Here is a 14855-nt window from a genome sequence, read left to right as displayed (position 1 = left end):
TCTCGGTACAGATTTGTCCCCAAAATATAGTTAAGTAGGTACACACAAACACACACACAGTCAGAATTCTTGGCACACTTTTGATGAATTTAAACTTTTCCCTCACCTGTGCTTGATTTTCAGTTCACATGACCTGATTAAACCAATGATGGTTTTACTTGCATAAAATCTGCTCTTCCAAAGTTAAAATACAAAATAAGTACAATTGACCTCAATCATTCAACTGCAAAAGTTTACACCCCCATGCATTATGTTTCCTGCTTGAGCATCAGTGAATGTAAACTTTTGAACTGGTCCATTTGTGTTAATTTAGTTATTTTGTCTTGTGGACTACATATAAACATCTGTTATGTGAAACCGTTTATTCAGTTGCAATACAATTTTTATGATCCCTCTTATTTTGTTAAAATTATTTACATTTTCCAAAACTGTATACTCACACATACACACACACACACAGCCCCAATTATGTGTATACTGGAATATTCTTGATCACTCCAGCATCACTTCACAGTGTAATCAGCTGCACATTAGGATCTGCCCTTTTGTTGTTAATAATAATAATAATAATAATAATAATAATAAAGCATGATGCCCTGTTGAAATATTTCTGATAGGGTAATATCAGGCAAATTGGGACACTTTTTGGTTAATCTCTTGGGAAACTAACTAAAAACCAATGTATGACACGTTTTGAAACATTAGCTGTCCCACATTTGAGATTTTGAGTTCAGGTGAAATGGGCCGGCTGATCAGCAAAAATGGGCCAGTCAAACTGCAAAGTCAAACAGAGAGATTTCTGATAAAACACATTTAATTTTTAATTAAACATAACAAATTTATAGTGTAACAGTGTAACATTGCGTTTAAATTCCATTAAAATGTACTTTTAAATTACATTAAAATATAAATTTCAACAATAAAACAAATAAAAATAACCTAAACAACTAGTGTGTGTGTATGTGTGTGTGTGTGTTGACAGATAAAGCCGTCATCATCAAAAATACCAACAATTTAAATTACATTGAAACATCAATTTCAACAATAAAACAAATTCCACGAAAAATGTAACAATAAATTTTTTTTTAATTATTCTGATATATGTGACGTGGGAGGAGAAATATGCGTGCGTCAGGTTTCCCAACATGAAAGACTTCGGCATAGGAAACACCTGTGGATCCTCCCTCACAACTCCTCGGGAAGATCCCTAACGAATCAGACTTCTGAGGCAGCGTGAAGATTTAATGATCCATAACAAAACAGAGAGCTTTGGTGACAACAAACTTAAGATTTCCATTACACGAGAGTAGGTGTTAAAACTTCATGCTGATTTGTACTCGGCTTTCGCCTAGATAATCACCAAATAAGACTTAGCTTTACAGTAACCTATGCTTCTCCATCCATTTACGCTTCTTTCCATCTGGTGACGTGAATTCCTTCTGTCTGGTTTTAATAGCTGCAGTGTATTGCCCGTCAGCACACACAACGGCTGCAACCACAGTGCGGTCCCCCCATAACAACCCTCTGGATTGAGCGGAGTAGGGAACATCTCTAGGGTCTTCAAGTGGGCACCTTCCGTCCTCAGTGTTTCGTCGACTAGCCCACGACACCTCAAGAGGGCTCGACAGTGACTCTGGCGTCCCAGAGTCACCCCCCTCCGTCCCCCACTCAACTCAGCCCAGCTTACTGACCTCTACTTCCCTCTTGCTGCTGAGGCCTAACCACAATCTCACAATCTCTCCGCAACCCAACCATACGCGCCAACCCGTTTGACTAAGGCTATCGAGCCCCACTGGTGCGTTAATATGCAGTTTCAGTGGCAACGGTTCCGTATGGCATACCACCTACCGCAAAACACAATATCTGCCCAACCACCCGTCATTCACGCAATATACACAGGAACATAATGACTGTAAATACTGTACAACCTATACAAATAAACCAACAGACTCTTCAACTTTTCAAGAAATCTACGAAACCGTAGCATGGCGGCCTGTACACAGCCAGCTAGAATCTTTCCGTCTCAACCACAGCCAGTTGCTGCTCCTTTCTGCTGCTTCAGATAAGTTCTTTACTGTGCGACGCAACTCTTGACCACTGAATCCGACGTCTCTGAGGAACTGGGTTGTAGAGTGTACCACAAAACCTCGACAACCCACTTCCACTGGATAAACCTGGACTCTCAGCCGCAGTTTCTTCCTCTCATATGCCTCATCTACCGCATCCTCCCATGGCACTGTTAACTCTATCAGTTGAACAATGGGTGCTGAACTAGACCACGAAACAATATCTGGTCGTAGGTTAGTGGTGGCAATCTCAGGTGGAAAAATAAGCCGTTGATCAAGATCAACCAGCATCTTCCAGTCCCTAGCAGCTTCCAGTTGTCCTGGGCGAGAATTGGTTTTAACACCTTTTCTTGGTGGTTGCTCGCCTGGGCGGAGGAATATTGTCTTCTGCGTGTAATGTTTTGCTAGAACAGGCGGCAACTTATTGGTCATACTACGCTTGCCTTCCAATGCTAAAGCCAAACATCGCAATACTTGGTCATGGCGCCAAGTAAACCGACCCTGGCTAAGAGCCACCTTACATCCTGCCAAAATGTGCCTTAATGTGGCAGGTGATGAACACAAAGGACAAGAGGGATCCTCTCCTACCCAGAGGTTTAGGTTCTGCGGTGATGGGAGAACATGGGATGTGGCCTTTATACATCTCATCCTCTCCTCCTGCTTTCGCACCTCGTTGACTACCACCTTCCTCCTTTGAGCTGGGCCTGCCTTTTGCCATTTAGGAGGAGCTAAACTCAGCCCAAAACCCCCTCTTCCATGCTGTACCTGTCCCACGATATCCCCAATTTGAAGGTCAGCCTTTGCCTCTACTACAGATTTCTTTGCTGACCACTTTCTACCAGTTTTTACCACAGGGGCTGCCTCCCTTACACATTTGTCGCGTGACTCTGCTAAGGTCATTTCCAGTCTGACCTTGGCACACTTAAACTCCTCGGTTAAAGCAGAGACTGGCAGCTGCAATACTCCTTTACTATAAAGTCCCACTCTGCTGAGGCAGCGTGGAACTCCCAACCATTTCCTGATGTATGAACTTATTAACGCTTCCAGCTTATCCACTGTTGTCAAAGAAACCTCGTACACAGTCAGTGGCCACAGCAACCTTGGCAGTAGACCAAACTGAAAGCACCAGAGTTTCAGTTTGCCTGGTAGAGCACAGCTGTTTATGCTCTTCAACCCTTCCACTGCTAGTCGTCTAACTTCTCCCACTCGAACTGTGTCCTTTAGATCCCCATCGTACCATCTCCCTAGACTCTTCACTGGCTTCTGAGAAACTGTTGGTATTGCCTCACCATTAATGAAGAATGTTTTATCTACTACCTTGCCTTTAAAGGTGCCCTAGAATGTTTTTTTTTATTATTTTATAATGTTTCCTGGGTTACCCTTATAATGTTAGTATGTTTTTTAGATAAAAAAATAATCATAATTTAGAAATAAATGGCATTTTTCCTAGCCTGCTTTTAGCCTCTGATTTGAACACTCTGTTTGAAGGGGCGTGTCTGCTGTGGGATTTAGTGTAACCGCGGCCACTGCTGTGATTGGCTGACATGCTTGCATATGAAATAGCTACGCATTAGATGTGAAACTCTCTCCCGAATACTTTTACTACTGCTATTATACGTTTTTACTATAACAGCTATCGAGATTAACGAATCGTGAGATGTTTTTAAAGTATTTAGATCTATTCCCATCACATAAAATGTTGCCGTGATGAGCATTGAGCAGATGACAGTGTGTTGATCGCGAGAATGAAGATCTTATCATTGCAAAGCAGTTTCTGCACTCTCTAATGCTTTCACCAATGCAAACACGATGATGTAAATACAGTAAGAGCTTCGTTGTGCAGTAACGTGCGCCATTGATTTCATAACGAGTTTGGCAAGTGTCCAGATAAACTCACGCTGTTTGGAAAGATTGTTCTTTGATCGCTTTCTGTATATAATTTGTTCACAATTTAAATACGATTATTTTCATCCTACTAAAAGAAACGATGTGAAGCTGATATTTTAGTCACTGGCTTGACTTACTGATGCATAAACAGTATTGAACGATTTTGAGAGAAAGATTACCTGTCTGAACTTGAACAATTACACATCAGAAAGTGTTGCTTGGTAGCTCGATCCGAGGCCAGCTCTGTATTGGCCCAAGTTGAGGAAACAGTCGGTGAAATGTTTGGAAATTTCCAGAGAAAATAAAATTAACCCATTGTTTCTTCAGAGGCTCAGATGAAGGAACTAAAAAATACTTTTGTGTTCATGTGTACATCCACACTGAGCAACTGCCATGCTTCGGCTGCGCAGTTCCGCCTGGCATTGAGGGCTGGCATTATGCAAATATTTGGAGGCGTACATATTAATGATCCCGACTATTGCGTCACAGTCGGTATTGTGTGGAGAACCGACCGTTTTTCATGGGTGTTTTTCATAAACGTGAATTAAATGAGAACGCGAAAACAGTCCAGTTTGAGATTCACTCTATGTTATGTCCATGCACTGAACTCTTGTTATTTGACTATACCAAGGTAAATTCAATTTTGAATTATAGGTCACCTTTAATTATTGAGATGCTCCTTGATTTAGATGGCTTAAATTGCATTCGTGCCCATTCAATATTATCTGTTAACTTCCCCAATAACCGATTAGTGGAGGCTACCGTTGTAGTCATGGTTGTCATGTCATCCATGTATGCTCTGATTGGTGGTAGTCGCATCCCAGAAGCCAAGCGCTCTCCTCCTACTACCCATTTTGATGCCCTAATGATTACTTCCAACCTTGGCCATTCCATCCAATGCAATTATTCCAACCTCTAAGCATTGCCATGTAGTGCTGAATTCTGGAGTTGAGAAACTAAATTGCAAATCTCCAAAATAGGCTTTCACTAAATTTGTTATCGACATCGGTACCCTGAAAAAAGCAAATGATGCCCAAAGAAGCTCATGTGGCACTGAACCATATGCATTAGCCAAATCCAGGAAATGTCACGTGGAGCTCCTTCCTCTCCTTTTTAGCTGATTGAATTCGTTGCCAGATAACACTGATGTGTTCTAAGCATCCTGAGAAACCTGGAATGCCCGCTTTTTGAACTGAAGTGTCAATGAAGCCATTCTTTAATAGGTAGGTTGACAATCTCTGAGCAATAATGCTGAAGAAAATCTTGCCTTCGACGTTTAATAGTGAAATAGGGCGAAACTGACTGATGCTTGTAGCATCTTTTTCTTTGGGTATAAAGATATTAAAATTTAAAATAAATGTTTAAATATAGCTGCAAGCAGCCATTACATGGGGGCCAAGCGTAAGAAGCGGCAACAGATGCCATCATGGGTGGGAGTGGCAGACCAACTGTAGAAAGGAGCAATTAAAGACATTTTAAGAGGATTTTGGCTGAAAAATCATATACATTAACTAAAAATATGATTTAATGGTTTATCACTTTCGACAAATAGGTGGAGCAGTTATGAAATAGATGTGATGTGGTCAGAGTGAGGTGACAATGACACATACAAAGTTTAGTGTCAAAATGTGAAGGCATTGCAAAGATAAAGTCTGAATAGTCATTTTGGCAGCATGCCTCAAATTTGATGCTGTGGTATACGAAAACGGTTTCGTCTATCAACACGAAATCCATAACTTTTATTCAGCATGGTCTGGAGAAGATACGAATCGAATTTGGTGAAAATCGGACAAACGTCCTTTGAGGAGTTTGAAAAAGTAGGCATTTAATTAAAATCAAGATGGCGGACAGGAAGTTCGTCCAAATACGTCAAACTTGGCATCTATGTTCTCGGCATGACCCAAGGAATCTATTAAGACCAGTGTCATTACAATAGGCATATTTATTCAAAAGTTATTAGCATTTTTGGAAATTTAATTATAACTTTTGACCAACAGGTGGCGCTGTCTCAAAATCTTTTGAGTACCTTCAGGGGATGGTGCTGCTGGCAAATTCTGAGTTTCATAATGTTACAGCAATGCATTTGTTAAGTATAGCATTTTACATCACAAAACTGTATTGAAGTCAATGGGAATTTCATGTTTTGTTCTATTATAGCGCCACCAAGAGGCAAGATCCCACAATTTTTTCATGTGTCCTGAGAATGAGGGCATACATGTGTGTGCCAAATTTGGTGAAAATATCTTAAAACGCTTCAGTGTTATAGACATTTATATGAAAAAACACGTCAAAAATGACTGACACGTGACTTTGATTGAATTTTACTACTACTTACATTAAATATTTTGGCATTTGGGCATTGGTGTATAGCCAGCGACCTATGTTTCCAAACTTCTGACGGTGATTTCGTCTCAATCGGACTAGCGGTTTCGAAGATATTAGCAAATGTTTTTTAAGCGCTAAATCACAACGCTATACAAACCGTAAGGCGAAACCTAGAATGTTTGGTATCTGTGGACTCAGCAAGGATTCAGGAACTTATCGAAATTGGTAAAGCGAATCAACTTGAATTCCATAACTTTTGGTCCCCACTACCTGAAGATGATCTGGTGCAATTTTGGTGAAAATCGGACAAACCGTCTGGGACGAGTTAAAAAAAAGTTGTTTTTTTTAACAATTCAAAATGGCGGCCATATTTTTATGACAGAAAATGACGTCATAGGGTGCAATTGAATCGTCATTAGCTCAGGAATCAGAGAAAAAAAATATTTTGTTGATAGGCCTTACAGTTCAAAAGTTATTAGCATAATAAAAGTGAAATTTTGGACAGGTGGTGGCGCTAGAGGGAATGAGTTAGAGACACAAAAATTGGTGTATTTAATGATGGGACTGTCCTCTATCAGAAGATTAAACCGTTCCAACTTTCCCGCAAATGGTTCTATGGGCGTCCCACTGGGCATCTATGGCAGCCAGACGCCCAGTCGGAAGAAGAAGTAGTAGAAGAAGAACCGGAACAACTACAATAGGTGCCCGCACCTTCGGTGCTTGGCCCCTAATTATTGCAATACTAACTTTTTGCTAGAAATGACAGAGTAAGACGCGTCTTTAAGAGCTCTGTCAGCCAAATCCGTACTTTCAAGGGCCAACAACTACGTAAATCCTATGCTTACAGAACGCGTTTACGTTTAAAACAATAAGACTTCAAGCTCGACTGGATATCTCAACATGAGTAAACAAAAATCCAAGAAACCGAAACCGACTCAAATAGGCCTCAACCAACCACCGGCCTTACCTGGCACACAGACCGAAGACTACAGCGGTGACGAGGAGGATCCACCTAACCGAGCCCTACTAGCTGCCATTACAGCACTCAGAGGTGAAATGTCCAAGATAAAAGATGACATCTGTGAGAAATTGGACAGACGCATCAAGCGTGTGTATAATGACCTGAGAGAGGAGATTGATGCGACTAACAACATCACCCAGGTGTCTATTGCTAATCTTGAAGCGAAATCTCAGATGCAACAGACCAAACTCACTGACATAGAAGAGGCCACCACTACACATTCTGATAGCATTAACCAACTTGAGCAACAGGTGGCGAATCTCAATGCCGAAGTTGTCAGTCTTAAACAAAAGAATGAAGATTTAGAAGGAAGATCTCGTAGAAACAACATCAGAATTACGGGTGTACGGGAGGGCGCAGAAACGATAAAACCGCTCATTGACAGAGCCCACAGAACCCTTCGCCAACGCTCGAGCCCCTCTGACCCACCGCGTCCTTTCGTGATATGCCTTCATTACTATCACGTCCTGGAAGACATCCTCCGCAAACCTGCCGCTATGAGAAATCTCCAGTATCAAGGTAAAGCCATAAACATATTCCCTGACTACCCTCCATCAGTGGCAAAGAGAAGGGCGCAATTCAACAGAGCCAGGCAATTACTGCGCAACCAACCCGGCGTCAAAAATGGCTTGCTTTATCCAGCGAGATTCCTAGTGACTCATAACGGCTCCCAGTCATCCTTCACAGACCCGCAGAAGGCCGAGGAGTATGCCGAGGAGTTAATCCCCTCGTGTTTGCTGTCCAGTGTCGGTTCATTGTCAATCCGTGTCAAGTTTGTGAGTAACCTGTCAAGAATAATCGTCCTGTTGAGCTATTTTTTGTATTAGTTGTTTGTCTTCTAGTATTTTGTCAGTATCCTTGTCTAGTTAGTCACCTTAGTCCTGTCTTGTTTTGCCCCCTCGTGGGCTTTGTTTTCCCTTTTTGCTCATAATAAACCGTGTGCTGTGACTACTGTCTGCGATTGGGTTCATTCCCTTTTTCACCCTTCCAACCTCATGGCAGAATGAACCGACCAGAACCGAACCCAGCAGACAGTATGTCGTCGCCCATCAAGTGCCAATCGGACCCTCTAGAAGATTGGTGGCTCAAGACCATTTCCGATTCAAGGAGCTGCAAGCTTTCGATTCCCCCCCAGGGAGAGCTGTGTTTGAACGAGTATGCCCAGGTCGTGGATGAGGGGAGGTTTCTCTTACCTGAAAGCCTCTTAAATTGCTACCTCATTGCGGGCCTCAATGATCCTCCCCCTCTGGCTGAAAGGGAGAAGCTGGTCCGTCGTCCGTTCCGGAATATGGTGGGCTGTTTGTCACGGAAAGACCCGCCGAGTGCCACCGTGTCGCCATCACCTGGCTTGCTCCCCGTGATCCCGGAGGATCGCGTTCTCGCCGTGGCTACGTTGGGGGACCGGACTCTTTCCAACTCGACTCCCGAGGCGTCATCCGCAGTTACAACTCTTCGCGGAAAGCGGGGAAGACGGCTGTCATGGGAGTTCGGCATGGGAGTCCTCTTCGACGGAGTCTACCCCTCCTGGGACCGTCTTCCCAGAGCCTGCTACGGTCCCCGCGGAGATCCTTCAACCGGTCACTAGTCCAACTACGGTCTCGGTACCGCGACCTAGGAGGAAGAAGAGGAGAAAGGGAGCCCCCCGTCCTTCGTCTCTGCCTGGTTTCATTTTCAAGTTTGTGAGTAACCTGTCAAGAATAATCGTCCTGTTGAGCAATTTTTTGTATCAGTTGTTTGTCTTCTAGTATTTTGTCAGTATCTTTGTCTAGTTAGTCACCTTAGTCCTGTCTTGTTTTGGCCCCTCGTGGGCTTTGTTTTCCCACTGTGTCTGTGAGCTCTATTCCCAAGCCTACCACTGTGAGCGCCGCACCCGATCCTGTCCCCGTGAGCGCTGCACCCAAGCCTGTCACTGGGAGCGTTGCACCCAAGCCTGCCACGGAGAGCGCTGCACCCAGTCCTGCCCCTTCGCCTGCTATGTCCCCCGTCAGGAGTCCCGTTTCCTCATCCTCTGTGTCCTCCGTGTCTGAATCTGTTGCTGCTACCACTGAAGCAGTATCAATTGCAAAATCAAAATCAATTGCAAAAAACCCATCCTTTACCCCATCCAATTTAGATCTGACGTTTTCTGATTGGAGGAAATCAGGATTATGTTGTATTCGTGACCTGTATGCTGAGGGTAAATTTGCTTCTTTTGCACAGTTACAGGCAAAGTTCAAACTACATAGCAATAATTTCTTTAGATACCTACAGATCAGAGACTATATCCGAAAACTTATGCCAGGTTTCGAGACACAACCACAATCCATGCTAGATGAATGTTTCACTATACCCCCATATAAAGATAAATTTATCTCCAATATATATAACAAACTACAAACAATGTCTTCCCCCTCGACCAACAAATATAAAGACAGTTGGGAGAAGGACATGGGTATCCATATTCCTGACGACATCTGGGAAGAATCTTTGGAATACATACACTCCTGCTCCAATAACACGAGACACTGTCTTATACAGTTCAAAGTTATACATAGACTTCATTTCTCAAAAGTAAAGATCCACAACATCTTTCCAAATGCTTCACCAAAATGTGATAAATTTTAGTCACTCAATGCAACAAATTTTCTTGCTTTTTTTTCTTGCCCTAAAGTTGCCACTTACTGGTCTGATGTATTTAAGGTATTGTCAAGAATTTTTAAGACTTCATTATCACCGGAACCGTTGTTGATTATCCTGGGCATATCACAGTCTTTCAGAAATCTGACTTCAGCCCAGCAGCGGTTCATTTCCTATTCTCTCATTACTGCAAGAAAGTTACTTTTGATGTCATGGAAAGGGCCAATGATACCCACTGACAAAATGTGGCTTCGGGATATGTCAAATACCGTACATTTGAAAAAATTAGATATCTGTTGAAGGACAATCCCTCAAGTTTCTATAAGATTTGGCAACCCTTTATAGACTTCTTGCAATCAGTATCTCTATAAATATTTATTTCTTTTCATTTTTTTTTTGGTATAAATTACTATTGTTCTTCCTGCTACAAAACTGTATTCTACTTCCGTTTTGTCCGTTTGTTTTTTACTTTTGTTTTGGTTTATATGTACAATAATATAAAAATATTTGAGCCACTTTTATATTGCTGATTGAAAACTGTATAAGATATACATGCTCAATAAAAACTTTACAAAGTAGAAATGTCATCAAGAGTGGGGGGAAAAAATTTGTCAAAATGTGTACTTTACACACAAACTGACCACTAACCTGAAATTTCAGACGCCATCTTTATTTTTCAGCTGAACGTTCAGGGAATGGAGCACACAGGATTGTGGGATATCAGAGGCAGCGAAGGATCCATCTATGCTTGTTCCCTTCCTGCCATTTCCAGTTTCCAGACGCAGCCCTCGTTCCTCACGGTGTAGTAAGAGAACTTAGATGTCCTTCAAGGTGGCTTTCTTTGATCGGTTTCCACAGGCTGGAGGAGCGAGGAAATGAGGAAATGAAGAAACTAAGAAATGAGAAAACAAGGAAACTTGGAAACATGGAAACGAGGAAATGAGGAAACTAAGAAATGAGGAAACGTGGAAACATGGAAACGTGGAAATGAGGAAATGAGGAAACGAGGAAATGAGGAGAAATGGAAACGAGGAAACGTGGAAACCAGGAAATGAAGAAATTAGGAAATGAGGCAACGTGGAAACAAGCAAATGAGGAAACATGGAAACAAGAAAACATGGAAATGAGGGAACGTGGAAACATGGCAACGAGAAAACGTGGAAATGAGAATACGAGGAAATTAGGAAAAATGGAAACGAGGAAATTAGGAAAAATGGAAACGAGGAAACGTGGAAACGAGAAAACGTGGAAATGAGGAAAAATGGAAACGAGGAAATGAAAAAATGAGGAAACGTGGAAACAAGGAATCCGTTTCCACAGGCTGGAGGAGCGAGGAAACGATGAAATGAAGAAACTAAGAAACGAGGAAATGTGGAAACGAGAAAACGTGGAAATGAGGAAAAATGAAAATGAGGAAACGTGGAAACGAGAAAATAAAAAAGTGAGGAAACGTGGAAATGAGAACCCTAAGAAATGAGGAAACGTGGAAACATGGAAACGTGGAAATGAGAAAATGAGGAAACGAGGAGAAATGGAAATGAGGAAATGAAAAAATGCGGAAACGTGGAAACAAGGAAATGAGGAAACATGGACACTAGGAAATTAGGACAAATGGAAATGTGGAAATGAGGCAACTTGGAAACAAGGAAATGAGGAAACATGGAAATGAGAAAACATGGAAATGAGGAAACGTGGAAACGAGAGAATGAGAAAACGTGGAAATGAGAAAACGAGGAAATGAGGAAAAATGGAAACGAGGAAAAATGGAAACGAGGAAACGTGGAAACGTGGAAATGAGGAAACATGGAAACAAGAAAACGTGGAAATGAGGAAATTAGGAAAAATGGAAACGAGGAAACAAGGAAATGAAAAAATGAGGAAACGTGGAAACAAGGAATCGGTTTCCACAGGCTGGAGGAGCGAGGAAATGAGGAAACGAGGAAACGAGGAAATTAGGAAACTAAGAAACGAGGAAATGTGGAAACATGGAAATGAGAAAACGTGGAAATGAGGAAAAATGGAAACGAGGAAATGAAAAAGTGAGGAAACGTGGAAACAAGGAAATAAGGAAATGTGGAAACAAGGAAATTAGGAAAACGTGGAAATGAGAAAACAAGGAAATTAGGAAATGAGGAAGCTTCAATGAGTTTTGAGAAGCGAAAATACCAGCCATCACTATTTTGCTCTAGACAAAATCACTCAGATCTTTACACTTGCCCATTATTCCTGCTTCCTAGACATGCAATTCAAGAACGGACTGTTTTCTCTCTTGGCAGGTGCCATTGTAACGATCTAACTTAATGGTTTTAATGTTTTGGCTGATCAGTGTGTGTGTGTGTGTGTGTGTGTGTGTGTGTGTGTGTGTGTGTGTGTGTGTGTGTGTGTGTGTGTGTGTGTGTGTAAAACTAATGTATGCTAATGTAACTATCCTGGTAAAATAAAGGATAAATAAAATAAATAAATGCATCCCAGTTCCAATTGTATCATTTGTCATGACTTACTGAAATGTTCATTCTTGGTCAAGTGGTCACACCAAGCTTGCATTCATTATTCCCGGCATATAATTCAATAAATCAGCTATATTGTTTGATGTGAACATGGAGCCGTACTTTGCAGAAGAAGATATTGTTGAAATGCCATCATCTGGTCTATTGATTTTGGAGATTGAAGACTGTGAGCATGAGACCTCAAAAACTCCTTTTCATCTTCAACTGTAAGCCAATGGCTAGTTATGGCTGGATTGAGAGCTTGTGTACCATTTAAGAAACCATTTATTAGCTTTATCTACTGAAAGAATGTACCAAAGACCATAAGTCTTTACATGTTACCATATCTACATGCTACCTCTTGGGATGATCATCCGGAAACATGGTCTACATTTCCACTGCTATGCTGATGACACTCAGCTCTACATCAGTACTAAGCCTTCTACTCCCCTTCCACCAGTGCCACTTATCAACTGCCTGAAGGACATAAAGAACTGGATGGACAATTACCTTCTCAAAATCAACAAAGACAAAACAGAACTCATAGTGTTTGCCCCGCAGTCACTACTTAAAAAGGTTGATGACATCATACTGGATGTGGATGGCTGCGCTGCTTAATCTCTGCATCCCCTCAAGTATGCAACCTGGGCGTCATCATGAACTCCAGCCTCTCCTTCCAACAACACATCAAAAACACTACTAAAACTGCCTTTTACCATCTTAAGAACATCTCCAGACTCCGAAAGTGCCTCTCCAACTCTGTAGCTGAAACCCTCATCCACTCCTTCATCACCTCCCGACTTGACTACTGTAACGGTATCCTGTTCGGTCTCCCCAGCAAGGCTACTGACAAACTCCAGTACGTCCAGAACTCTGCGGCTAGGATGCTCACCCACACTAAACTTGGACTTCACATCACTCCCATCCTGAAGAAGCTTCGCTGGCTGCCAGTTAAGTCACGGATCAAATATAAAATCCTCCTCCTGACTTACAAATCTCTCCATGGACTTGCACCTCAGTACCTCACTGATCTACTCCATCCCTACACTCAGTCACGGTCCCTGCGGTCCGCTGACAAGGACCTGCTCGCTGTCCCTAAGTCCAGACTCCGGTAATTTGGTGACAGAGCCTTTTGTGTTGGTGCACCATCACTCTGGAACACGCTTCCTCTTGCCATCCGCTCTGTCTCCTCTCTAATAAACCAGCTTAAAACACACCTCTTCACTGAGGCCTTGGTGGCTTTATCCCCTCCCCCTTTTTGTTTGTTAAGCGTCCTTGGGTTCTGTGAAAGGCGCTATATAAATCAAAGTTATTATTATTATTATTATAAGGATATGGAAGATAAGAGGCGACTAGTCAACATGTAGCAGTCTAGCATTGGATGGTGCCGGTGTGTTCGTAGCATTGGATGGCGTCGAAGTGTTCGTAGCATTGGATGGTGACAGGTGCGTTCGTAGCATTGGATGGTGACGGGTGCGTTCGTAGCATTGGATGGTGACAGGTGCGTTCGTAGCATTGGATGGTGACGGGTGCGTTCGTAGGAGACGACTGGAGTGTTTTAATACCAAACACATGTGTGGATCCATACACACAGCATGGGAAACATCATGGGATTGAGGACACAGGTGCTGGAAGGATCTACAAAGTTGCTGGCACTTTGAAAACGGGCCAAAACTTGGGAATCCTGCTGAAGACAATGTAGGAAAATATGTAGGATTTGTTTGGAGATTGATGTATTTCCAGACATGATAATGATGCTCATGCAACAAAGCTGCGCACATTCAAAGTGTTCATGCTCAGCATTTTGAAATCACAGTCTCCATTGAAAACCTTTGGGAAATTATAAAGCTGAAGTCATGCAGGGCTTCAAATGAAGCTCAACTTTGGGAAGAACTCGAGGAGGATTGGGAAGTAGTTAAGTTTAGTGAGTCAATGCCCAGAAGAATGGATGCCGTAAACAAAAACAAGGGAGAACCAACCAAATATTCATAACTGTTTATATTGTAGTCAACATATGCTTTATTTCTAGTGAGCTTTTTTCCTCTATGCCTTTTAATAATACAATAAAACTGCAAAAATGCCTTTCTTGCCAAATAAGTTTGTCATTTTAATAACTTAATTAAAATCTATCTTCCCAATATGACATACTACTCATATTTTGATTGTTTAATAGAACCTGAAGTGTCATTAAAGTACATATAGTACAAAATGTGTGTGTGTCAGAATTATGTATAATTTACACCTATAGACCTTATTCAGAGCAGCGCCATGACAGATATGAGAGCGAGGCTGTGAGGGATTATAGACTTGTATTTCCAATGGCATCCGCTGTAAAAAGCTCCTAGACTACTTATAATTTTCCACAGCATATATTGTTGGGAGTTTTTGTCAACTGAAATTTCTTGTAAAGATATTTTTCCAGTGTTTCATGAGCAGAACAATCCAAAAACATAT

At 41.8% G+C, this 14855-nt stretch overlaps 1 long non-coding RNA gene across 1 annotated transcript in view; it reads left to right on the top strand.

The window, feature by feature from the left end:
- Positions 1–14855, top strand: part of LOC143731909 (uncharacterized) — a 233212-nt gene that overhangs the window by 74920 nt on the left and 143437 nt on the right. The gene's annotated exons all lie outside the window — the stretch shown is intronic.

The sequence above is a fragment of the Siphateles boraxobius genome, unplaced genomic scaffold, assembly GCF_051911475.1.
Source record: "Siphateles boraxobius isolate OS27281-9 unplaced genomic scaffold, OSU_SipBor_1 88, whole genome shotgun sequence".
NCBI classification, from domain to species: domain Eukaryota; kingdom Metazoa; phylum Chordata; class Actinopteri; order Cypriniformes; family Leuciscidae; genus Siphateles; species Siphateles boraxobius.
This window is presented reverse-complemented; position numbering and strand designations above follow the sequence as displayed.